This window comes from Ambystoma mexicanum, chromosome 5p, assembly GCF_040938575.1.
Source record: "Ambystoma mexicanum isolate Mex_15411 chromosome 5p, UKY_AmexF1_1, whole genome shotgun sequence".
NCBI lineage: Eukaryota > Metazoa > Chordata > Amphibia > Caudata > Ambystomatidae > Ambystoma > Ambystoma mexicanum.
In genome coordinates, this window is record NC_090930.1 from 717,027,461 (window position 1) to 717,045,242 (window position 17,782).

General features: G+C 54.5%; 19 non-coding genes across 19 annotated transcripts; 12 read left to right on the plus strand and 7 right to left on the minus strand.

Moving 5' to 3' along the window:
- Nucleotides 1-192: 192 nt before the first annotated feature.
- On the plus strand, nt 193-264 carry TRNAE-CUC (transfer RNA glutamic acid (anticodon CUC)). Its single transcript has one exon. It is a non-coding gene; the product is annotated as a tRNA-Glu (tRNA).
- A 340-nt stretch (nt 265-604) lies between these two features.
- On the plus strand, nt 605-674 carry TRNAE-CUC (transfer RNA glutamic acid (anticodon CUC)). The gene has a single exon. It is a non-coding gene; the product is annotated as a tRNA-Glu (tRNA).
- A 904-nt stretch (nt 675-1,578) lies between these two features.
- On the minus strand, nt 1,579-1,661 carry TRNAL-UAA (transfer RNA leucine (anticodon UAA)). Its single transcript has one exon. It is a non-coding gene; the product is annotated as a tRNA-Leu (tRNA).
- Nucleotides 1,662-2,958: 1,297 nt separating this feature from the next.
- Nucleotides 2,959-3,030, plus strand: TRNAE-CUC (transfer RNA glutamic acid (anticodon CUC)). The gene has a single exon. It is a non-coding gene; the product is annotated as a tRNA-Glu (tRNA).
- A 927-nt stretch (nt 3,031-3,957) lies between these two features.
- Nucleotides 3,958-4,040, minus strand: TRNAL-UAA (transfer RNA leucine (anticodon UAA)). The gene has a single exon. It is a non-coding gene; the product is annotated as a tRNA-Leu (tRNA).
- Nucleotides 4,041-4,930: 890 nt separating this feature from the next.
- TRNAE-CUC (transfer RNA glutamic acid (anticodon CUC)) lies at nt 4,931-5,002 on the plus strand. The gene has a single exon. It is a non-coding gene; the product is annotated as a tRNA-Glu (tRNA).
- Nucleotides 5,003-6,298: 1,296 nt separating this feature from the next.
- On the minus strand, nt 6,299-6,381 carry TRNAL-UAA (transfer RNA leucine (anticodon UAA)). The gene has a single exon. It is a non-coding gene; the product is annotated as a tRNA-Leu (tRNA).
- Nucleotides 6,382-7,276: 895 nt separating this feature from the next.
- On the plus strand, nt 7,277-7,348 carry TRNAE-CUC (transfer RNA glutamic acid (anticodon CUC)). Its single transcript has one exon. It is a non-coding gene; the product is annotated as a tRNA-Glu (tRNA).
- A 1,281-nt stretch (nt 7,349-8,629) lies between these two features.
- Nucleotides 8,630-8,712, minus strand: TRNAL-UAA (transfer RNA leucine (anticodon UAA)). The gene has a single exon. It is a non-coding gene; the product is annotated as a tRNA-Leu (tRNA).
- An 894-nt stretch (nt 8,713-9,606) lies between these two features.
- On the plus strand, nt 9,607-9,678 carry TRNAE-CUC (transfer RNA glutamic acid (anticodon CUC)). The gene has a single exon. It is a non-coding gene; the product is annotated as a tRNA-Glu (tRNA).
- A 340-nt stretch (nt 9,679-10,018) lies between these two features.
- TRNAE-CUC (transfer RNA glutamic acid (anticodon CUC)) lies at nt 10,019-10,090 on the plus strand. Its single transcript has one exon. It is a non-coding gene; the product is annotated as a tRNA-Glu (tRNA).
- Nucleotides 10,091-10,992: 902 nt separating this feature from the next.
- TRNAL-UAA (transfer RNA leucine (anticodon UAA)) lies at nt 10,993-11,075 on the minus strand. The gene has a single exon. It is a non-coding gene; the product is annotated as a tRNA-Leu (tRNA).
- An 894-nt stretch (nt 11,076-11,969) lies between these two features.
- Nucleotides 11,970-12,041, plus strand: TRNAE-CUC (transfer RNA glutamic acid (anticodon CUC)). The gene has a single exon. It is a non-coding gene; the product is annotated as a tRNA-Glu (tRNA).
- Nucleotides 12,042-13,322: 1,281 nt separating this feature from the next.
- On the minus strand, nt 13,323-13,405 carry TRNAL-UAA (transfer RNA leucine (anticodon UAA)). Its single transcript has one exon. It is a non-coding gene; the product is annotated as a tRNA-Leu (tRNA).
- An 894-nt stretch (nt 13,406-14,299) lies between these two features.
- On the plus strand, nt 14,300-14,371 carry TRNAE-CUC (transfer RNA glutamic acid (anticodon CUC)). Its single transcript has one exon. It is a non-coding gene; the product is annotated as a tRNA-Glu (tRNA).
- A 340-nt stretch (nt 14,372-14,711) lies between these two features.
- On the plus strand, nt 14,712-14,783 carry TRNAE-CUC (transfer RNA glutamic acid (anticodon CUC)). The gene has a single exon. It is a non-coding gene; the product is annotated as a tRNA-Glu (tRNA).
- Nucleotides 14,784-15,698: 915 nt separating this feature from the next.
- TRNAL-UAA (transfer RNA leucine (anticodon UAA)) lies at nt 15,699-15,781 on the minus strand. The gene has a single exon. It is a non-coding gene; the product is annotated as a tRNA-Leu (tRNA).
- Nucleotides 15,782-16,671: 890 nt separating this feature from the next.
- TRNAE-CUC (transfer RNA glutamic acid (anticodon CUC)) lies at nt 16,672-16,743 on the plus strand. Its single transcript has one exon. It is a non-coding gene; the product is annotated as a tRNA-Glu (tRNA).
- A 340-nt stretch (nt 16,744-17,083) lies between these two features.
- Nucleotides 17,084-17,155, plus strand: TRNAE-CUC (transfer RNA glutamic acid (anticodon CUC)). The gene has a single exon. It is a non-coding gene; the product is annotated as a tRNA-Glu (tRNA).
- The last annotated feature ends 627 nt before the right edge of the window (nt 17,156-17,782 follow it).

Genomic DNA, 17,782 nt, shown 5'->3' on the forward strand with positions numbered 1-17,782 from the left:
TTTCGCAGACCATCACAAGTGTTTTTGTTTTCTTTCTTTCTTTCTTTCTTTCTTTATTTCTTTATTTATTTATTTATTAGCAGAAACGGCCCCCGAAGACCTGCAGGCACTGGTGCCCATTGTAGCAGAGGCCCTCAGCCTTTGGACTCGGACGCCACCATCTGAGCGACACGCAACGGGGTGCACCCACCGTCCCTGGTGGTCTAGTGGTTAGGATTCGGCGCTCTCACCGCCGCGGCCCGGGTTCGATTCCCGGTCAGGGAAGGAGCTCTTTTAACAACTGACATTTTTATTTACAGCAATGCAGTTAACTGGCGACCGGAAATCTTGCTCCCAGATGCAGATTTGCGTGCACAAAATGGAGGAAGTGCCCTCAGCGCGACGCAAAACGTGTTTATGGCAGAGTCCCATTCATTCTCCTGTCGCTGCGGAAAGACTGCCCTTGACGCAAAAAAGGCAGCTTCCTTTTTCACCGCTGGAGAGAACCTATCTGCTCGGCCCTCCCCCTCTCTTCCCAGTCCCCCAATGGACTGGCCTTTGAGGCACCTGCAGGCATTGTGCACTCGGACACCACTGCCCGGCCTTCCCGAGCTGTCCAGCGGTCTCCCTGGTGGTCTAGTGGTTAGGATTGCGCTCTCACCGCCGCGGCCCGGGTTCGATTCCCGGTCAGGGAAGAGAGGCTTTTACTGAATGACATTTTTACAGAAATTCAAACAACTGCGTCTCAAAAAATATTTCTTTCAAATGTAGCTTCACTCACAGGCAATAGCGGCGTGGCTCCCCTGGCGGTAACTCCAAGCATCTTTTCAGCATGGTCCCTTACCGGAAGCTGTCGCCGCTAGAAGTGGGCCTGTGCCCCAAAAAGGAAGCTTTCTTTCTTCCAAAGCTGTAGAGAAAATATTAGTCCTGTCGCCCTGCCAAAGCCGAGCTCGCCCACCATCCCTAGCCTCATCAGACCAAGACCTTGCCCGGGACCCTGGGGCAGAGGGCTGCAGAAATGGTTGCGTACCGGTTTGGAGGAGAAAAGCAGGGGAGGGAGGGGTCGTAGCTGCTTGATTTGCATACAGAGCTGTGGTCTGCTGGGAAAGTGCAGCCTTTGGAGCTTGGCAAAGGCTTCGCAAGGGGCCCGAGCATTGCCCTCGCCCCGTTTGTTGACAGGTTCTCCTTCTATGGGCTGAAGGGCCCTGTAGCCTGATTTGAGGTTGGACGCTCTATTATTCACAGGGGTGTACCGGGCCTAGACGGTGACTGGCTGACCCGTCAGGGCATCGCCCGTTTGGAAGCCCGTTTCGGAAGCGGAGGCGGGAATCCCTGCCCAATTTTCTTTTGGGGTGGTAGGGCTGTTGGCGGGGTTGCACAAGCTCTGCCAACTTTGGCGGCTTAAGCTTGGGATGCGAGGGACATGGTACAAAAATGCAAAGGTTTTCCAGGAAAAGAGTCTACGGGCAACGATTCCTTGTTGCTCTTTTCAGGTGAACTCAAGCCTCAGGGCTTTGAGGTAGGGGCACTGCCTACAGACAGCAGGAAAGGGCTTGTGCGAAGCTGCTGCCGCATTTAGGTAAGAAGAGTAAAAACCTGTACCAGGAGTGGGGCTCGAACCCACGCGGACACTTGTCCATTGGATCTTAAGTCCAACGCCTTAACCACTCGGCCATCCTGGTGAGCTGCTGCAAAGGGCTTCGAATTGAATCTTTGCTGTTTCAGCAGCAGGCGAACAAGTGGAAAACCAGCCCAGAGTGCCCCCTGCAGGAGGTTGGATGGAATTGGCTTGCGAGCGGCAAACGTCTCTCACTTAACAGCATTACAATAGCCTCCAGCTGACTGCAAGTACGGTTGCGGAAACCTCCCGGGTGCTGCAGTCGTTTCCCCGGTGGCCTAGTGGTGAGGATTTGGTGCTTTCACTGCCACGGGCCTGGCTTCGAGTCCCCGACCAGAGTGTGTGCTTTGAGTAAAGGTGGTCTAGGGCAGTCCAGAGGCAGGCTGAGCCTCGAAGGCTGGTGCAGGCCTTGGTGTGCGAGCCCGAAAAAAGGGCAGCTCCTATGTCATCCCTTCTTGCCCTCCGGCACTTGCTGTACAAGCAAAGCCCCCTTTGAACTCTGCATGGTAACCCTGCTGTGTCTCGCAGGCAATCATGGCCTGCCGCCTTTTAATAAACGTGCTCTCCCACGAAGCAGTTCTCCTAAGGAGGGTTAGTTGTGAGTGTGCATCTTCAGCGGCAGCCTCTAGGGGGAGCTTCAGCACTGACCCACAAAAGCTCATAGCGAGGAAGGCTGTCCTTTCAGGAGAGCAAGACAGGAATATCAGCGCTTGGAAGTGAAAGCGCAAACATTCCCAAAGTGATGCTGTCTTCAATCTCTAAGCTCCCCTTTTCGCAGACCATCACAAGTGTTTTTGTTTTCTTTCTTTCTTTCTTTCTTTATTTCTTTATTTATTTATTTATTAGCAGAAACGGCCCCCGAAGACCTGCAGGCACTGGTGCCCATTGTAGCAGAGGCCCTCAGCCTTTGGACTCGGACGCCACCATCTGAGCGACACGCAACGGGGTGCACCCACCGTCCCTGGTGGTCTAGTGGTTAGGATTCGGCGCCGCGGCCCGGGTTCGATTCCCGGTCAGGGAAGGAGCTCTTTTAACAACTGACATTTTTATTTACGGCAATGCAGTTAACTGGCGACCGGAAATCTTGCTCCCAGATGCAGATTTGCGTGCACAAAATGGAGGAAGTGCCCTCAGCGCGACGCAAAACGTGTTTATGGCAGAGTCCCATTCATTCTCCTGTCGCTGCGGAAAGACTGCCCTTGACGCAAAAAAGGCAGCTTCCTTTTTCACCGCTGGAGAGAACCTATCTGCTCGGCCCTCCCCCTCTCTTCCCAGTCCCCCAATGGACTGGCCTTTGAGGCACCTGCAGGCATTGTGCACTCGGACACCACTGCCCGGCCTTCCCAAGCTGTCCAGCGGTCTCCCTGGTGGTCTAGTGGTTAGGATTCGGCCCTCTCACCGCCGCGGCCCGGGTTCGATTCCCGGTCAGGGAAGAGAGGCTTTTACTGAATGACATTTTTACAGAAATTCAAACAACTGCGTCTCAAAAAATATTTCTTTCAAATGTAGCTTCACTCACAGGCAATAGCGGCGTGGCTCCCCTGGCGGTAACTCCAAGCATCTTTTCAGCATGGTCCCTTACCGGAAGCTGTCGCCGCTAGAAGTGGGCCTGTGCCCCAAAAAGGAAGCTTTCTTTCTTCCAAAGCTGTAGAGAAAATATTAGTCCTGTCGCCCTGCCAAAGCCGAGCTCGCCCACCATCCCTAGCCTCATCAGACCAAGACCTTGCCCGGGACCCTGGGGCAGAGGGCTGCAGAAATGGTTGCGTACCGGTTTGGAGGAGAAAAGCAGGGGAGGGAGGGGTCGTAGCTGCTTGATTTGCATACAGAGCTGTGGTCTGCTGGGAAAGTGCAGCCTTTGGAGCTTGGCAAAGGCTTCGCAAGGGGCCCGAGCATTGCCCTCGCCCCGTTTGTTGACAGGTTCTCCTTCTATGGGCTGAAGGGCCCTGTAGCCTGATTTGAGGTTGGACGCTCTATTATTCACAGGGGTGTACCGGGCCTAGACGGTGACTGGCTGACCCGTCAGGGCATCGCCCGTTTGGAAGCCCGTTTGGAAGCCCGTTTCGGAAGCCGTGAGGAAGCGGAGGCGGGAATCCCTGCCCAATTTTCTTTTGGGGTGGTAGGGCTGTTGGCGGGGTTGCACAAGCTCTGCCAACTTTGGCGGCTTAAGCTTGGGATGCGAGGGACATGGTACAAAAATGCAAAGGTTTTCCAGGAAAAGAGTCTACGGGCAACGATTCCTTGTTGCTCTTTTCAGGTGAACTCAAGCCTCAGGGCTTTGAGGTAGGGGCACTGCCTACAGACAGCAGGAAAGGGCTTGTGCGAAGCTGCTGCCGCATTTAGGTAAGAAGAGTAAAAACCTGTACCAGGAGTGGGGCTCGAACCCACGGGGACACTTGTCCATTGGATCTTAAGTCCAACGCCTTAACCACTCGGCCATCCTGGTGAGCTGCTGCAAAGGGCTTCGAATTGAATCTTTGCTGTTTCAGCAGCAGGCGAACAAGTGGAAAACCAGCCCAGAGTGCCCCCTGCAGGAGGTTGGATGGAATTGGCTTGCGAGCGGCAAACGTCTCTCACTTAACAGCATTACAATAGCCTCCAGCTGACTGCAAGTACGGTTGCGGAAACCTCCCGGGTGCTGCAGTCGTTTCCCCGGTGGCCTAGTGGTGAGGATTTGGTGCTTTCACTGCCACGGGCCTGGCTTCGAGTCCCCGACCAGAGTGTGTGCTTTGAGTAAAGGTGGTCTAGGGCAGTCCAGAGGCAGGCTGAGCCTCGAAGGCTGGTGCAGGCCTTGGTGTGCGAGCCCGAAAAAAGGGCAGCTCCTATGTCATCCCTTCTTGCCCTCCGGCACTTGCTGTACAAGCAAAGCCCCCTTTGAACTCTGCATGGTAACCCTGCTGTGTCTCGCAGGCAATCATGGCCTGCCGCCTTTTAATAAACGTGCTCTCCCACGAAGCAGTTCTCCTAAGGAGGGTTAGTTGTGAGTGTGCATCTTCAGCGGCAGCCTCTAGGGGGAGCTTCAGCACTGACCCACAAAAGCTCATAGCGAGGAAGGCTGTCCTTTCAGGAGAGCAAGACAGGAATATCAGCGCTTGGAAGTGAAAGCGCAAACGTTCCCAAAGTGATGCTGTCTTCAATCTCTAAGCTCCCCTTTTCGCAGACCATCACAAGTGTTTTTGTTTTCTTTCTTTCTTTCTTTCTTTCTTTATTTCTTTATTTATTAGCAGAAACGGCCCCCGAAGACCTGCAGGCACTGGTGCCCATTGTAGCAGAGGCCCTCAGCCTTTGGACTCGGACGCCACCATCTGAGCGACACGCAACGGGGTGCACCCACCGTCCCTGGTGGTCTAGTGGTTAGGATTCGGCGCTCTCACCGCCGCGGCCCGGGTTCGATTCCCGGTCAGGGAAGGAGCTCTTTTAACAACTGACATTTTTATTTACAGCAATGCAGTTAACTGGCGACCGGAAATCTTGCTCCCAGATGCAGATTTGCGTGCACAAAATGGAGGAAGTGCCCTCAGCGCGACGCAAAACGTGTTTATGGCAGAGTCCCATTCATTCTCCTGTCGCTGCGGAAAGACTGCCCTTGACGCAAAAAAGGCAGCTTCCTTTTTCACCGCTGGAGAGAACCTATCTGCTCGGCCCTCCCCCTCTCTTCCCAGTCCCCCAATGGACTGGCCTTTGAGGCACCTGCAGGCATTGTGCACTCGGACACCACTGCCCGGCCTTCCCGAGTTGTCCAGCGGTCTCCCTGGTGGTCTAGTGGTTAGGATTCGGCGCTCTGATTCCCGGTCAGGGAAGAGAGGCTTTTACTGAATGACATTTTTACAGAAATTCAAACAACTGCGTCTCAAAAAATATTTCTTTCAAATGTAGCTTCACTCACAGGCAATAGCGGCGTGGCTCCCCTGGCGGTAACTCCAAGCATCTTTTCAGCATGGTCCCTTACCGGAAGCTGTCGCCGCTAGAAGTGGGCCTGTGCCCCAAAAAGGAAGCTTTCTTTCTTCCAAAGCTGTAGAGAAAATATTAGTCCTGTCGCCCTGCCAAAGCCGAGCTCGCCCACCATCCCTAGCCTCATCAGACCAAGACCTTGCCCGGGACCCTGGGGCAGAGGGCTGCAGAAATGGTTGCGTACCGGTTTGGAGGAGAAAAGCAGGGGAGGGAGGGGTCGTAGCTGCTTGATTTGCATACAGAGCTGTGGTCTGCTGGGAAAGTGCAGCCTTTGGAGCTTGGCAAAGGCTTCGCAAGGGGCCCGAGCATTGCCCTTGCCCCGTTTGTTGACAGGTTCTCCTTCTATGGGCTGAAGGGCCCTGTAGCCTGATTTGAGGTTGGACGCTCTATTATTCACAGGGGTGTACCGGGCCTAGACGGTGACTGGCTGACCCGTCAGGGCATCGCCCGTTTGGAAGCCCGTTTCGGAAGCGGAGGCGGGAATCCCTGCCCAATTTTCTTTTGGGGTGGTAGGGCTGTTGGCGGGGTTGCACAAGCTCTGCCAACTTTGGCGGCTTAAGCTTGGGATGCGAGGGACATGGTACAAAAATGCAAAGGTTTTCCAGGAAAAGAGTCTACGGGCAACGATTCCTTGTTGCTCTTTTCAGGTGAACTCAAGCCTCAGGGCTTTGAGGTAGGGGCACTGCCTACAGACAGCAGGAAAGGGCTTGTGCGAAGCTGCTGCCGCATTTAGATAAGAAGAGTAAAAACCTGTACCAGGAGTGGGGCTCGAACCCACGCGGACACTTGTCCATTGGATCTTAAGTCCAACGCCTTAACCACTCGGCCATCCTGGTGAGCTGCTGCAAAGGGCTTCGAATTGAATCTTTGCTGTTTCAGCAGCAGGCGAACAAGTGGAAAACCAGCCCAGAGTGCCCCCTGCAGGAGGTTGGATGGAATTGGCTTGCGAGCGGCAAACGTCTCTCACTTAACAGCATTACAATAGCCTCCAGCTGACTGCAAGTACGGTTGCGGAAACCTCCCGGGTGCTGCAGTCGTTTCCCCGGTGGCCTAGTGGTGAGGATTTGGTGCTTTCACTGCCACGGGCCTGGCTTCGAGTCCCCGACCAGGGTGTGTGCTTTGAGTAAAGGTGGTCTAGGGCAGTCCAGAGGCAGGCTGAGCCTCGAAGGCTGGTGCAGGCCTTGGTGTGCGAGCCCGAAAAAAGGGCAGCTCCTATGTCATCCCTTCTTGCCCTCCGGCACTTGCTGTACAAGCAAAGCCCCCTTTGAACTCTGCATGGTAACCCTGCTGTGTCTCGCAGGCAATCATGGCCTGCCGCCTTTTAATAAACGTGCTCTCCCACGAAGCAGTTCTCCTAAGGAGGGTTAGTTGTGAGTGTGCATCTTCAGCGGCAGCCTCTAGGGGGAGCTTCAGCACTGACCCACAAAAGCTCATAGCGAGGAAGGCTGTCCTTTCAGGAGAGCAAGACAGGAATATCAGCGCTTGGAAGTGAAAGCGCAAACGTTCCCAAAGTGATGCTGTCTTCAATCTCTAAGCTCCCCTTTTCGCAGACCATCACAAGTGTTTTTGTTTTCTTTCTTTCTTTCTTTCTTTATTTCTTTATTTATTTATTTATTAGCAGAAACGGCCCCCGAAGACCTGCAGGCACTGGTGCCCATTGTAGCAGAGGCCCTCAGCCTTTGGACTCGGACGCCACCATCTGAGCGACACGCAACGGGGGTGCACCCACCGTCCCTGGTGGTCTAGTGGTTAGGATTCGGCGCTCTCACCGCCGCGGCCCGGGTTCGATTCCCGGTCAGGGAAGGAGCTCTTTTAACAACTGACATTTTTATTTACAGCAATGCAGTTAACTGGCGACCGGAAATCTTGCTCCCAGATGCAGATTTGCGTGCACAAAATGGAGGAAGTGCCCTCAGCGCGACGCAAAACGTGTTTATGGCAGAGTCCCATTCATTCTCCTGTCGCTGCGGAAAGACTGCCCTTGACGCAAAAAAGGCAGCTTCCTTTTTCACCGCTGGAGAGAACCTATCTGCTCGGCCCTCCCCCTCTCTTCCCAGTCCCCCAATGGACTGGCCTTTGAGGCACCTGCAGGCATTGTGCACTCGGACACCACTGCCCGGCCTTCCCGAGCTGTCCAGCGGTCTCCCTGGTGGTCTAGGGTTCGATTCCCGGTCAGGGAAGAGAGGCTTTTACTGAATGACATTTTTACAGAAATTCAAACAACTGCGTCTCAAAAAATATTTCTTTCAAATGTAGCTTCACTCACAGGCAATAGCGGCGTGGCTCCCCTGGCGGTAACTCCAAGCATCTTTTCAGCATGGTCCCTTACCGGAAGCTGTCGCCGCTAGAAGTGGGCCTGTGCCCCAAAAAGGAAGCTTTCTTTCTTCCAAAGCTGTAGAGAAAATATTAGTCCTGTCGCCCTGCCAAAGCCGAGCTCGCCCACCATCCCTAGCCTCATCAGACCAAGACCTTGCCCGGGACCCTGGGGCAGAGGGCTGCAGAAATGGTTGCGTACCGGTTTGGAGGAGAAAAGCAGGGGAGGGAGGGGTCGTAGCTGCTTGATTTGCATACAGAGCTGTGGTCTGCTGGGAAAGTGCAGCCTTTGGAGCTTGGCAAAGGCTTCGCAAGGGGCCCGAGCATTGCCCTCGCCCCGTTTGTTGACAGGTTCTCCTTCTATGGGCTGAAGGGCCCTGTAGCCTGATTTGAGGTTGGACGCTCTATTATTCACAGGGGTGTACCGGGCCTAGACGGTGACTGGCTGACCCGTCAGGGCATCGCCCGTTTGGAAGCCCGTTTCGGAAGCGGAGGCGGGAATCCCTGCCCAATTTTCTTTTGGGGTGGTAGGGCTGTTGGCGGGGTTGCACAAGCTCTGCCAACTTTGGCGGCTTAAGCTTGGGATGCGAGGGACATGGTACAAAAATGCAAAGGTTTTCCAGGAAAAGAGTCTACGGGCAACGATTCCTTGTTGCTCTTTTCAGGTGAACTCAAGCCTCAGGGCTTTGAGGTAGGGGCACTGCCTACAGACAGCAGGAAAGGGCTTGTGCGAAGCTGCTGCCGCATTTAGGTAAGAAGAGTAAAAACCTGTACCAGGAGTGGGGCTCGAACCCACGCGGACACTTGTCCATTGGATCTTAAGTCCAACGCCTTAACCACTCGGCCATCCTGGTGAGCTGCTGCAAAGGGCTTCGAATTGAATCTTTGCTGTTTCAGCAGCAGGCGAACAAGTGGAAAACCAGCCCAGAGTGCCCCCTGCAGGAGGTTGGATGGAATTGGCTTGCGAGCGGCAAACGTCTCTCACTTAACAGCATTACAATAGCCTCCAGCTGACTGCAAGTACGGTTGCGGAAACCTCCCGGGTGCTGCAGTCGTTTCCCCGGTGGCCTAGTGGTGAGGATTTGGTGCTTTCACTGCCACGGGCCTGGCTTCGAGTCCCCGACCAGAGTGTGTGCTTTGAGTAAAGGTGGTCTAGGGCAGTCCAGAGGCAGGCTGAGCCTCGAAGGCTGGTGCAGGCCTTGGTGTGCGAGCCCGAAAAAAGGGCAGCTCCTATGTCATCCCTTCTTGCCCTCCGGCACTTGCTGTACAAGCAAAGCCCCCTTTGAACTCTGCATGGTAACCCTGCTGTGTCTCGCAGGCAATCATGGCCTGCCGCCTTTTAATAAACGTGCTCTCCCACGAAGCAGTTCTCCTAAGGAGGGTTAGTTGTGAGTGTGCATCTTCAGCGGCAGCCTCTAGGGGGAGCTTCAGCACTGACCCACAAAAGCTCATAGCGAGGAAGGCTGTCCTTTCAGGAGAGCAAGACAGGAATATCAGCGCTTGGAAGTGAAAGCGCAAACGTTCCCAAAGTGATGCTGTCTTCAATCTCTAAGCTCCCCTTTTCGCAGACCATCACAAGTGTTTTTGTTTTCTTTCTTTCTTTCTTTCTTTATTTCTTTATTTATTTATTTATTAGCAGAAACGGCCCCCGAAGACCTGCAGGCACTGGTGCCCATTGTAGCAGAGGCCCTCAGCCTTTGGACTCGGACGCCACCATCTGAGCGACACGCAACGGGGTGCACCCACCGTCCCTGGTGGTCTAGTGGTTAGGATTCGGCGCTCTCACCGCCGCGGCCCGGGTTCGATTCCCGGTCAGGGAAGGAGCTCTTTTAACAACTGACATTTTTATTTACAGCAATGCAGTTAACTGGCGACCGGAAATCTTGCTCCCAGATGCAGATTTGCGTGCACAAAATGGAGGAAGTGCCCTCAGCGCGACGCAAAACGTGTTTATGGCAGAGTCCCATTCATTCTCCTGTCGCTGCGGAAAGACTGCCCTTGACGCAAAAAAGGCAGCTTCCTTTTTCACCGCTGGAGAGAACCTATCTGCTCGGCCCTCCCCCTCTCTTCCCAGTCCCCCAATGGACTGGCCTTTGAGGCACCTGCAGGCATTGTGCACTCGGACACCACTGCCCGGCCTTCCCGAGCTGTCCAGCGGTCTCCCTGGTGGTCTAGTGGTTAGGATTCGGCGCTCTCACCGCCGCGGCCCGGGTTCGATTCCCGGTCAGGGAAGAGAGGCTTTTACTGAATGACATTTTTACAGAAATTCAAACAACTGCGTCTCAAAAAATATTTCTTTCAAATGTAGCTTCACTCACAGGCAATAGCGGCGTGGCTCCCCTGGCGGTAACTCCAAGCATCTTTTCAGCATGGTCCCTTACCGGAAGCTGTCGCCGCTAGAAGTGGGCCTGTGCCCCAAAAAGGAAGCTTTCTTTCTTCCAAAGCTGTAGAGAAAATATTAGTCCTGTCGCCCTGCCAAAGCCGAGCTCGCCCACCATCCCTAGCCTCATCAGACCAAGACCTTGCCCGGGACCCTGGGGCAGAGGGCTGCAGAAATGGTTGCGTACCGGTTTGGAGGAGAAAAGCAGGGGAGGGAGGGGTCGTAGCTGCTTGATTTGCATACAGAGCTGTGGTCTGCTGGGAAAGTGCAGCCTTTGGAGCTTGGCAAAGGCTTCGCAAGGGGCCCGAGCATTGCCCTCGCCCCGTTTGTTGACAGGTTCTCCTTCTATGGGCTGAAGGGCCCTGTAGCCTGATTTGAGGTTGGACGCTCTATTATTCACAGGGGTGTACCGGGCCTAGACGGTGACTGGCTGACCCGTCAGGGCATCGCCCGTTTGGAAGCCGTGAGGAAGCGGAGGCGGGAATCCCTGCCCAATTTTCTTTTGGGGTGGTAGGGCTGTTGGCGGGGTTGCACAAGCTCTGCCAACTTTGGCGGCTTAAGCTTGGGATGCGAGGGACATGGTACAAAAATGCAAAGGTTTTCCAGGAAAAGAGTCTACGGGCAACGATTCCTTGTTGCTCTTTTCAGGTGAACTCAAGCCTCAGGGCTTTGAGGTAGGGGCACTGCCTACAGACAGCAGGAAAGGGCTTGTGCGAAGCTGCTGCCGCATTTAGATAAGAAGAGTAAAAACCTGTACCAGGAGTGGGGCTCGAACCCACGCGGACACTTGTCCATTGGATCTTAAGTCCAACGCCTTAACCACTCGGCCATCCTGGTGAGCTGCTGCAAAGGGCTTCGAATTGAATCTTTGCTGTTTCAGCAGCAGGCGAACAAGTGGAAAACCAGCCCAGAGTGCCCCCTGCAGGAGGTTGGATGGAATTGGCTTGCGAGCGGCAAACGTCTCTCACTTAACAGCATTACAATAGCCTCCAGCTGACTGCAAGTACGGTTGCGGAAACCTCCCGGGTGCTGCAGTCGTTTCCCCGGTGGCCTAGTGGTGAGGATTTGGTGCTTTCACTGCCACGGGCCTGGCTTCGAGTCCCCGACCAGGGTGTGTGCTTTGAGTAAAGGTGGTCTAGGGCAGTCCAGAGGCAGGCTGAGCCTCGAAGGCTGGTGCAGGCCTTGGTGTGCGAGCCCGAAAAAAGGGCAGCTCCTATGTCATCCCTTCTTGCCCTCCGGCACTTGCTGTACAAGCAAAGCCCCCTTTGAACTCTGCATGGTAACCCTGCTGTGTCTCGCAGGCAATCATGGCCTGCCGCCTTTTAATAAACGTGCTCTCCCACGAAGCAGTTCTCCTAAGGAGGGTTAGTTGTGAGTGTGCATCTTCAGCGGCAGCCTCTAGGGGGAGCTTCAGCACTGACCCACAAAAGCTCATAGCGAGGAAGGCTGTCCTTTCAGGAGAGCAAGACAGGAATATCAGCGCTTGGAAGTGAAAGCGCAAACGTTCCCAAAGTGATGCTGTCTTCAATCTCTAAGCTCCCCTTTTCGCAGACCATCACAAGTGTTTTTGTTTTCTTTCTTTCTTTCTTTCTTTATTTCTTTATTTATTTATTTATTAGCAGAAACGGCCCCCGAAGACCTGCAGGCACTGGTGCCCATTGTAGCAGAGGCCCTCAGCCTTTGGACTCGGACGCCACCATCTGAGCGACACGCAACGGGGTGCACCCACCGTCCCTGGTGGTCTAGTGGTTAGGATTCGGCGCTCTCACCGCCGCAGCCCGGGTTCGATTCCCGGTCAGGGAAGGAGCTCTTTTAACAACTGACATTTTTATTTACAGCAATGCAGTTAACTGGCGACCGGAAATCTTGCTCCCAGATGCAGATTTGCGTGCACAAAATGGAGGAAGTGCCCTCAGCGCGACGCAAAACGTGTTTATGGCAGAGTCCCATTCATTCTCCTGTCGCTGCGGAAAGACTGCCCTTGACGCAAAAAAGGCAGCTTCCTTTTTCACTGCTGGAGAGAACCTATCTGCTCGGCCCTCCCCCTCTCTTCCCAGTCCCCCAATGGACTGGCCTTTGAGGCACCTGCAGGCATTGTGCACTCGGACACCACTGCCCGGCCTTCCCGAGCTGTCCAGCGGTCTCCCTGGTGGTCTAGGGTTCGATTCCCGGTCAGGGAAGAGAGGCTTTTACTGAATGACATTTTTACAGAAATTCAAACAACTGCGTCTCAAAAAATATTTCTTTCAAATGTAGCTTCACTCACAGGCAATAGCGGCGTGGCTCCCCTGGCGGTAACTCCAAGCATCTTTTCAGCATGGTCCCTTACCGGAAGCTGTCGCCGCTAGAAGTGGGCCTGTGCCCCAAAAAGGAAGCTTTCTTTCTTCCAAAGCTGTAGAGAAAATATTAGTCCTGTCGCCCTGCCAAAGCCGAGCTCGCCCACCATCCCTAGCCTCATCAGACCAAGACCTTGCCCGGGACCCTGGGGCAGAGGGCTGCAGAAATGGTTGCGTACCGGTTTGGAGGAGAAAAGCAGGGGAGGGAGGGGTCGTAGCTGCTTGATTTGCATACAGAGCTGTGGTCTGCTGGGAAAGTGCAGCCTTTGGAGCTTGGCAAAGGCTTCGCAAGGGGCCCGAGCATTGCCCTCGCCCCGTTTGTTGACAGGTTCTCCTTCTATGGGCTGAAGGGCCCTGTAGCCTGATTTGAGGTTGGACGCTCTATTATTCACAGGGGTGTACCGGGCCTAGACGGTGACTGGCTGACCCGTCAGGGCATCGCCCGTTTGGAAGCCCGTTTCGGAAGCGGAGGCGGGAATCCCTGCCCAATTTTCTTTTGGGGTGGTAGGGCTGTTGGCGGGGTTGCACAAGCTCTGCCAACTTTGGCGGCTTAAGCTTGGGATGCGAGGGACATGGTACAAAAATGCAAAGGTTTTCCAGGAAAAGAGTCTACGGGCAACGATTCCTTGTTGCTCTTTTCAGGTGAACTCAAGCCTCAGGGCTTTGAGGTAGGGGCACTGCCTACAGACAGCAGGAAAGGGCTTGTGCGAAGCTGCTGCCGCATTTAGGTAAGAAGAGTAAAAACCTGTACCAGGAGTGGGGCTCGAACCCACGCGGACACTTGTCCATTGGATCTTAAGTCCAACGCCTTAACCACTCGGCCATCCTGGTGAGCTGCTGCAAAGGGCTTCGAATTGAATCTTTGCTGTTTCAGCAGCAGGCGAACAAGTGGAAAACCAGCCCAGAGTGCCCCCTGCAGGAGGTTGGATGGAATTGGCTTGCGAGCGGCAAACGTCTCTCACTTAACAGCATTACAATAGCCTCCAGCTGACTGCAAGTACGGTTGCGGAAACCTCCCGGGTGCTGCAGTCGTTTCCCCGGTGGCCTAGTGGTGAGGATTTGGTGCTTTCACTGCCACGGGCCTGGCTTCGAGTCCCCGACCAGAGTGTGTGCTTTGAGTAAAGGTGGTCTAGGGCAGTCCAGAGGCAGGCTGAGCCTCGAAGGCTGGTGCAGGCCTTGGTGTGCGAGCCCGAAAAAAGGGCAGCTCCTATGTCATCCCTTCTTGCCCTCCGGCACTTGCTGTACAAGCAAAGCCCCCTTTGAACTCTGCATGGTAACCCTGCTGTGTCTCGCAGGCAATCATGGCCTGCCGCCTTTTAATAAACGTGCTCTCCCACGAAGCAGTTCTCCTAAGGAGGGTTAGTTGTGAGTGTGCATCTTCAGCGGCAGCCTCTAGGGGGAGCTTCAGCACTGACCCACAAAAGCTCATAGCGAGGAAGGCTGTCCTTTCAGGAGAGCAAGACAGGAATATCAGCGCTTGGAAGTGAAAGCGCAAACGTTCCCAAAGTGATGCTGTCTTCAATCTCTAAGCTCCCCTTTTCGCAGACCATCACAAGTGTTTTTGTTTTCTTTCTTTCTTTCTTTCTTTATTTCTTTATTTATTTATTTATTAGCAGAAACGGCCCCCGAAGACCTGCAGGCACTGGTGCCCATTGTAGCAGAGGCCCTCAGCCTTTGGACTCGGACGCCACCATCTGAGCGACACGCAACGGGGTGCACCCACCGTCCCTGGTGGTCTAGTGGTTAGGATTCGGCGCTCTCACCGCCGCGGCCCGGGTTCGATTCCCGGTCAGGGAAGGAGCTCTTTTAACAACTGACATTTTTATTTACAGCAATGCAGTTAACTGGCGACCGGAAATCTTGCTCCCAGATGCAGATTTGCGTGCACAAAATGGAGGAAGTGCCCTCAGCGCGACGCAAAACGTGTTTATGGCAGAGTCCCATTCATTCTCCTGTCGCTGCGGAAAGACTGCCCTTGACGCAAAAAAGGCAGCTTCCTTTTTCACCGCTGGAGAGAACCTATCTGCTCGGCCCTCCCCCTCTCTTCCCAGTCCCCCAATGGACTGGCCTTTGAGGCACCTGCAGGCATTGTGCACTCGGACACCACTGCCCGGCCTTCCCGAGCTGTCCAGCGGTCTCCCTGGTGGTCTAGTGGTTAGGATTCGGCGCTCTCACCGCCGCGGCCCGGGTTCGATTCCCGGTCAGGGAAGAGAGGCTTTTACTGAATGACATTTTTACAGAAATTCAAACAACTGCGTCTCAAAAAATATTTCTTTCAAATGTAGCTTCACTCACAGGCAATAGCGGCGTGGCTCCCCTGGCGGTAACTCCAAGCATCTTTTCAGCATGGTCCCTTACCGGAAGCTGTCGCCGCTAGAAGTGGGCCTGTGCCCCAAAAAGGAAGCTTTCTTTCTTCCAAAGCTGTAGAGAAAATATTAGTCCTGTCGCCCTGCCAAAGCCGAGCTCGCCCACCATCCCTAGCCTCATCAGACCAAGACCTTGCCCGGGACCCTGGGGCAGAGGGCTGCAGAAATGGTTGCGTACCGGTTTGGAGGAGAAAAGCAGGGGAGGGAGGGGTCGTAGCTGCTTGATTTGCATACAGAGCTGTGGTCTGCTGGGAAAGTGCAGCCTTTGGAGCTTGGCAAAGGCTTCGCAAGGGGCCCGAGCATTGCCCTCGCCCCGTTTGTTGACAGGTTCTCCTTCTATGGGCTGAAGGGCCCTGTAGCCTGATTTGAGGTTGGACGCTCTATTATTCACAGGGGTGTACCGGGCCTAGACGGTGACTGGCTGACCCGTCAGGGCATCGCCCGTTTGGAAGCCCGTTTCGGAAGCCGTGAGGAAGCGGAGGCGGGAATCCCTGCCCAATTTTCTTTTGGGGTGGTAGGGCTGTTGGCGGGGTTGCACAAGCTCTGCCAACTTTGGCGGCTTAAGCTTGGGATGCGAGGGACATGGTACAAAAATGCAAAGGTTTTCCAGGAAAAGAGTCTACGGGCAACGATTCCTTGTTGCTCTTTTCAGGTGAACTCAAGCCTCAGGGCTTTGAGGTAGGGGCACTGCCTACAGACAGCAGGAAAGGGCTTGTGCGAAGCTGCTGCCGCATTTAGGTAAGAAGAGTAAAAACCTGTACCAGGAGTGGGGCTCGAACCCACGCGGACACTTGTCCATTGGATCTTAAGTCCAACGCCTTAACCACTCGGCCATCCTGGTGAGCTGCTGCAAAGGGCTTCGAATTGAATCTTTGCTGTTTCAGCAGCAGGCGAACAAGTGGAAAACCAGCCCAGAGTGCCCCCTGCAGGAGGTTGGATGGAATTGGCTTGCGAGCGGCAAACGTCTCTCACTTAACAGCATTACAATAGCCTCCAGCTGACTGCAAGTACGGTTGCGGAAACCTCCCGGGTGCTGCAGTCGTTTCCCCGGTGGCCTAGTGGTGAGGATTTGGTGCTTTCACTGCCACGGGCCTGGCTTCGAGTCCCCGACCAGAGTGTGTGCTTTGAGTAAAGGTGGTCTAGGGCAGTCCAGAGGCAGGCTGAGCCTCGAAGGCTGGTGCAGGCCTTGGTGTGCGAGCCCGAAAAAAGGGCAGCTCCTATGTCATCCCTTCTTGCCCTCCGGCACTTGCTGTACAAGCAAAGCCCCCTTTGAACTCTGCATGGTAACCCTGCTGTGTCTCGCAGGCAATCATGGCCTGCCGCCTTTTAATAAACGTGCTCTCCCACGAAGCAGTTCTCCTAAGGAGGGTTAGTTGTGAGTGTGCATCTTCAGCGGCAGCCTCTAGGGGGAGCTTCAGCACTGACCCACAAAAGCTCATAGCGAGGAAGGCTGTCCTTTCAGGAGAGCAAGACAGGAATATCAGCGCTTGGAAGTGAAAGCGCAAACGTTCCCAAAGTGATGCTGTCTTCAATCTCTAAGCTCCCCTTTTCGCAGACCATCACAAGTGTTTTTGTTTTCTTTCTTTCTTTCTTTCTTTCTTTATTTCTTTATTTATTAGCAGAAACGGCCCCCGAAGACCTGCAGGCACTGGTGCCCATTGTAGCAGAGGCCCTCAGCCTTTGGACTCGGACGCCACCATCTGAGCGACACGCAACGGGGTGCACCCACCGTCCCTGGTGGTCTAGTGGTTAGGATTCGGCGCTCTCACCACCGCGGCCCGGGTTCGATTCCCGGTCAGGGAAGGAGCTCTTTTAACAACTGACATTTTTATTTACAGCAATGCAGTTAACTGGCGACCGGAAATCTTGCTCCCAGATGCAGATTTGCGTGCACAAAATGGAGGAAGTGCCCTCAGCGCGACGCAAAACGTGTTTATGGCAGAGTCCCATTCATTCTCCTGTCGCTGCGGAAAGACTGCCCTTGACGCAAAAAAGGCAGCTTCCTTTTTCACCGCTGGAGAGAACCTATCTGCTCGGCCCTCCCCCTCTCTTCCCAGTCCCCCAATGGACTGGCCTTTGAGGCACCTGCAGGCATTGTGCACTCGGACACCACTGCCCGGCCTTCCCGAGTTGTCCAGCGGTCTCCCTGGTGGTCTAGTGGTTAGGATTCGGCGCTCTCACCGCCGCGGCCCGGGTTCGATTCCCGGTCAGGGAAGAGAGGCTTTTACTGAATGACATTTTTACAGAAATTCAAACAACTGCGTCTCAAAAAATATTTCTTTCAAATGTAGCTTCACTCACAGGCAATAGCGGCGTGGCTCCCCTGGCGGTAACTCCAAGCATCTTTTCAGCATGGTCCCTTACCGGAAGCTGTCGCCGCTAGAAGTGGGCCTGTGCCCCAAAAAGGAAGCTTTCTTTCTTCCAAAGCTGTAGAGAAAATATTAGTCCTGTCGCCCTGCCAAAGCCGAGCTCGCCCACCATCCCTAGCCTCATCAGACCAAGACCTTGCCCGGGACCCTGGGGCAGAGGGCTGCAGAAATGGTTGCGTACCGGTTTGGAGGAGAAAAGCAGGGGAGGGAGGGGTCGTAGCTGCTTGATTTGCATACAGAGCTGTGGTCTGCTGGGAAAGTGCAGCCTTTGGAGCTTGGCAAAGGCTTCGCAAGGGGCCCGAGCATTGCCCTCGCCCCGTTTGTTGACAGGTTCTCCTTCTATGGGCTGAAGGGCCCTGTAGCCTGATTTGAGGTTGGACGCTCTATTATTCACAGGGGTGTACCGGGCCTAGACGGTGACTGGCTGACCCGTCAGGGCATCGCCCGTTTGGAAGCCCGTTTCGGAAGCGGAG